Below are 6,238 nucleotides of genomic sequence, written 5' to 3' on the forward strand. Positions count from 1 at the left end.
CCACCTCTCAGAAGCAAGTTTTGGCTAACTGGTTGGTCCCTGATGATCATCTCCCATTTTGAAATTTTGCATTCCGAAGAGGTCTCCAGAAAATTTGTACTTTCTGGAGAAAAACTGAAAGTCTCTCCATTCCTTAAAACCTCACCCTTCACCCTGCCTTTTTAGACACAATTGTCAACAATGTATTTCTGGCATTACGTGTATGTTCTTTCGTTTTTTCTTTCCCATTTGAATGTATGTGGCATTAAATGCCCGTTTGATCTGTAGAGGTGTGTTTCTATCTTGGCAGAGCAGTGGTGTTCATCTTTGCAACAACTCTGTGACTACTTTTCCAGCGGTTACTGTCCGTTTTCTACTTGTTTTTATAAAATCTGGGTTTACCAGCAAAGCAGTTCTGACTACAGTGTCTTGTTCAACTACACTAAGATTCAAGCTGCTCCCATGTCCCTGGAGAGTGGAGATACTTTAGATCTGGCCTTGTATTCATGGTTTTCCCACATGGGACTTCTTAGTGGGCGGGCTGGAAGCAAGGCTCGACAAGGGTGTATCCCTGGCAGCTCCAGCCTGAAATACAGTCTGACAAACCACCTTCCAGCCTCATTGGGAGCAGTCTGGCGACTCAAGTTTACCTAGAGAGTCCATTGTCCCAAAGATCATTCCACGTACTTGGCATGTACCATGAAAGGATTCAGTGTTTTAATATAGAGCCTGAACCATTAACGGAATAACTGATCAGGCAAAGATCATCAGTGGATATCAAAACCTTTAGTAAAAGGCTCCTGAGGAACAGAACCTTTGCAGAGTGCTCAAATGTTGCTGTATAAAAAACTTGCGAAAGGGAAAAGCTCAGTCTTGACGATGGACTGATCTGTCATCAGTGTAATCAAGTGATCAAACCTAGCATCAGTAATGGGACAACCTGGTATGTGCTTACTGATGAGATGTTGATTCAAAGAACACAATGACACCTAGGCCCCCCCCCCAAAAAAAGTAACTTGAATATAGTGTCTAGACTTCCAACTGACAGGAAGTAGAAGGGGTACAGGAACAAATTAAACATTAAGAGGAAATAATTGGACAAGTATAGAATGTGTGATATTCTAGAACTCAAGTGCAAAATAAATGACTAAAGTCTTGTGACAGTTGGAAATTTGAAAGTGGAATAAATTAGGTGATAATGGAATTATTTTCTTAGCTATGGTAATGTTCTTAATATAGGCCATTGTCCTTATTCTTGTGACATTAGAGATGAAGCTCAAAATACCTACAACTTGTAAATGGCTTAGCAAATAATACCGGAAGAAAAAACAAAACTAACATTGAATATAGATGGAGCCTGTATACATTGTTCACTGTGCCATCTAACTTTTCTCTGAAAACTTTCATAGTAAAAGTGGAGATATATATTCTGTATTTTTCTTTAGTGCCTATGTCTCTTTTTCAAGTTTTGTATTGAGTATATCCTATGATTGAAATCAGAAAGGTAATAAAGATTATTAAAAATATCAGTTGGAATGAGAAAGTGTTACAGCGATTCCTGGGTTGGCATTGATGAAATCAGCTTTGCTCGTCCGGATTGCTAGGTTGAGACTTAGGAGGAAGTCTCTTTCATTGGAGCCTCCAGAGAACTAAGAGGAGGACCAGATTGTTCCCAGGAGATTAAAGGTCCACTTAGAAGCGGCCAGAAAACGTTTGATTCATAGTCCATGTTCCTGTTCCTGAAAATTGCCCATCGATGGCACATATGTCTGAAGGGGACTTGCCCTATGGCCAAGGACCATGGGCAAACTTAAGCCTCTTGTAGTACAGAAAGCAAAAACTATTACAAACCCAAAGAAATTAGGGAAGAAAAAATGTTGGCACATGTTTCTAGTCATTGTGGCTTGTAGGTATGGTGAAGATCTCTCATTTCTTTGCATCTTAAAGTAGTGTTCCTGAGGACCAGGATCCATTTGATTGTTTTGCAAGATATATTTAGTGAAGTATTTTTATAGACACTTTCATACTGGGAATACACTATTTGCATTCTGCACACAGGGAACTTTTTTGGAACTGCTCTCACTAAATGAAAAACTACGTTGAACTATAGGGCTCTGATGCTGCTTTGTGCTCGCATATATATATATCTATATATATCTTATATATTTATTTTATTTTTTAATTTTTTTTGGCCAAGCAGCATGAGGGATCTTTGTTCCCCGAACAGGGATGGAACCTGGCCCCGGCAGTGAAAGCACAGAGTCCTAACCACTGGACCGCCAGGGAATTCCCTGTAACAGTTTTAAGAATTTTATTTTTTAATAAATTTATTTATTTATTATTTTTGGCTGCGTTGGGTCTTTGTTGCTGCGCGCAGGCTTTCTCTCGTTGCGGCGGGTGGGGGCTACTCTTTGTTGCAGTGTGTGGGCTTCTCATTGCGGTGGCTTCTCTTGTTGCGGAGCACGGGCTCTAGGCGCGCGGGCTTCAGTAGTTGTGGCATGTGGGCTCAGTGGTTGTGGCTCGAAGGCTCTAGAGCACAGCCTCAGTAGTTGGGGAGCACAGGCTTAGTTGCTCCGTGGCATGTGGGATCTTCCCGGACCAGGGATCGAACCTGTGTCCCGTGCATTGGCAGGTAGATTCTTAACCACTGCGCCACCAGGGAAGTCCCCAAGAATTTTAAATCTTGCAGCAAATGATGACTTACTACATAGGGAAAGGCTGAGCAAAAATTTTACTAAAATGTATAGTGCTCCAAGAAGGTCCTCAGGATTTACTTTATAAATCTGAAATTTACTTTCTCAGAAGATCAATCTTAGAATGTAGGCGTTGTACACACCATCATTCACTCATTCTGTAAACATATTGCATCCCTACTCTGCACTATGCTGCTCTTGGAAAACCTTGCCAAATTTGCCAGCCTGGTAGAAATCTTTGAAAGCAGTAAGAAACTAAGGGCTGGTGTGCACAAAAACCTAACTTCTCATCTTAAGGCAGCAATAGGTAGCAATGAGAATCTGAGGACCTGCAGCCTGTGTGTTGCCAAGCTTCCCAGTTGGTCCCAGTGGCAGCTTCCAGCAGCACTGAAAGTCATGAACACCAACCTCATGCTCAAAAATGTGATTCCAAAGGCTGTAGGAATCTGAGTATCCCCAAATAGCTCCTCCCCATGGAGATGTAGACTGGCTGGGGTCTTTGCCATGTAAAGTTTGTGCATAAATTCCCATTCCTTAGTGCAGGATAAGGTTTCAGGGCAGGAAAGTTAAGGTCCTTCCAAGATGGCCACTTGCTCCCTGATGGAGGAAGCAAGCTGTAATTGTCAGATCCTAACCCTAATTCTTAGATTGGGGAAACCAACCATCCATGGCTTTAGTGTCAACGCTCCGAAACTTCTGTGCCCCCAGAGAGGCCTAAGGGATGAAATAGGACCAGGGGAAGTTGGTGGACTCAATCTGGTAGAAAGAGCTGGGCCTCAGAAAAGGGTATGAAAAAAATCCCTTTGGGCACAACTCCCAGTGGATTAGGCAGAACATGCACCTTGGGTCTGGTGCTGTGTGTTAATGGGAGGACTGGCCCCTAGGTGCTGAGCTGGGAGAGGTACGAGCGTGCTTTAGGTGAAAGATTACTTCTGCTCTCCCCAGGAAAAATTATCTTATAAAGGTAAAGACTGCTGCAAGCTGAGGGGAGGGAAAGAAATGCGGATCCCAGCGATTCTTCCATACGGTGTTTGACTGCATGCCATCCCCCTTCGCTCATAACCCAAGTTACTCAGTCCATATTTGATTGACATCTGAGTGTGTCCCAAGACTGTGAGAAAACCACTGAATTTTGTCCATAATTGGGGTCCAGAAAATATGGACACTACAGACAGATAAGGGGGTCTCATTACAAGGTGAGACAACGGGCTCTCTTAAAAAGAAAAAAAAAAATCACCATTAGTGTAGACATAGTCTGGGTAGGATCAGCATCTGGGGCCTTAGAAGGAAAAGATGGTGGTTCAGGGTTTGGTGTGAGGCTAGATTGAACATGTCCTGTTCTAGCCTCCTGAGTGTTGTCCGTTTGTCTAGACAAAGAAGATTCTGGTTGAGAGAATGATAGAACTAGAGGCCCAGCAGTTCTGTTGTGAAACTTCTTTCTCCGACAGGGGGACCCAGGCAGTGGTCATTGGAGCCAGCTCATACTAGCTTTCGAGAGCTGATTATACCCATTTCTTCCCAGCTCTGTTCAGTGACACCATGTTGGTAGTTTAGAATTGACCATTTGTACAAATCAGGGCTCCTGATTTGTACAAATCTCCCCCAGAGTGCTGGTTGTTCAGGTTTTACGCACACTCCTGGACTCAGGAAGAAAAACGCCAGAGAGCACCCCATCGTGCTTCTCAGGTAGAAAGAGCCAGCGAACTGAGATCAAACCCACCCTTTATTGAGGATACAAAAGAAGATGGGGTCTGGGACACATTCAGGTAATGTATAGATAAGAGCATGTGATTTTGAATCCTACTTTGTATCCACTTAATGGTATGATGGTAGGATTCCCCACATTATTAAATATTTTAAAGGTATTTATAAATAATTGCTTAATGAATTTCCCACTTTGTGGAAGTACTTTATTCTAATGTTGAACAGCGAATATTTTAAATTTTATTAATTAATTAATTTATTTATTTTTTGCTGTATTGGGTCTTTTCTGCGCGGGCTTTCTCTAGTGTGGCAAGTGGGGGCTACTCTTCGTTGCGGTGCGTGGGCTTCTCATTGTCGTGGCTTCTCTTGTTGCAGTGCACGGGCTCTAGGCGCGCGGACTTCAGTAGTTGTGGTGTGCGGGCTCTAGAGCGCAGGCTCAGTAGTTGTGGTGCACGGGCTTAGTTGCTCCGCGGCATGTGGGATCTTCCTGGACTAGGGCTCGAACCCATGTCCCCTGCATTGGCAGGCGGATTCTTAACCACTGCACCACCAGGGAAGTCCCGAACAGCGAATATTTTGTTTATTTAAACGAGTTCTGGCCAATTTTATTAAAGAATAATTTTGCATGCTTTTCACCAGTCTGTTTTGGCATGCTTCTAACTATATCAGAATCACCTAGATCAGTGATAGCCAGTGTGTGAACTCTCTAGTATTTTCTATCCGTTTTGCCCAATTCAATAATATTGCCACTGTAGTGATGGACACCAGTTTTCCATTTCAGTGGAGGATGACTGGTTTTGCTCTGCCTTGTCTGATCATTTTCGGAGTTGGCTTGTACCTCAGCTGTACTTTCCACTTTTCATAGTGACTAGGAGCCTAGAGTTGATGGACTCCGGCAACTTTTTCATCTTTGCTGCCACCATCTTCCTGTCTTAGATGTGGGATGACCCCCAGCCAAGAACAGCTGCCAAGATTGCCAGAGAGAGAGAAAGCAAACATATTTTAGGTTGTTTCTCTTCCTGTTTGTGGGTGGTTGTTATCCTATCTATCTATCTATCTATCTATCTATCTACTATTAGAGTAAGTAATGTCCTTTAGCTGACCCTGGACTCCAGTATATTATTTAAATCTTGAAAGCTCAAGTGGTCAGGAAAGGATGGAACGGTTATTTAAGAAGTACCTTTGAGGGCAGAGAGCCCACTCTGAGCTCCTTTTCAGAAGGCTGGAGATCCTAGGTAGGACTGATTAGATTACATAAGTAATGTGATAAACACTTTTGTGGGTACACTGTTGTCTGCATTGGGATTACTTGCCTAGAATAGATACTTGGAACATTACTGCTTTCCAGAGTGTTTTTGTTTGTTTGTGAGGATGTTAATAACACCAAACTGCTCTTCCTGACAGGATGTACCAACTTACACTCATTACCAGTAAAATATACACAAATATACACCACAGTCTTGCCAATATTTCCATTTACAAATGGTAGATAATGTGATCAGTGAAATGTAATACCTTACTGTTGATTTAATTTATTTTCCTTTCTCAGAGTGGAAGATCATTTTTCACCAGATGGCTCCTCTGGATATTTGCTCCCTCCAAACCACTTGCCCCTACCTGTGCCTCCCCACCCCCAGCCTGTGTTGTAGGGGTTGGAATTCTTCCAGCTCTGAGAGGTGGAAGGAGGGAGGAGTAGTTGGGTCGGACACTGCTCCCCTGACAGCTGAGAATGTGCCACAGTGAGCTCCTCAGCAATGTTGAGGCCAGAGCCATGGTCAGTCTGCACCGGGACCATTCCCCATCCAGGCTTCCTGTTCCCTGAGACACTGTGGGTGCCTTCCTGGAATCCTCTGAGGAGGGAG

The 6,238-nt window shown here is 43.3% G+C and overlaps 1 pseudogene; it reads right to left on the reverse strand.

The window, feature by feature from the left end:
• Positions 1-4,956: 4,956 nt before the first annotated feature.
• On the reverse strand, positions 4,957-5,299 carry LOC114236963 (60S ribosomal protein L30-like; annotated as a pseudogene).
• Positions 5,300-6,238: the final 939 nt, after the last annotated feature.

Source organism: Balaenoptera acutorostrata, chromosome 19 (assembly GCF_949987535.1).
Source record: "Balaenoptera acutorostrata chromosome 19, mBalAcu1.1, whole genome shotgun sequence".
Taxonomy (NCBI): Eukaryota; Metazoa; Chordata; class Mammalia; order Artiodactyla; family Balaenopteridae; genus Balaenoptera; species Balaenoptera acutorostrata.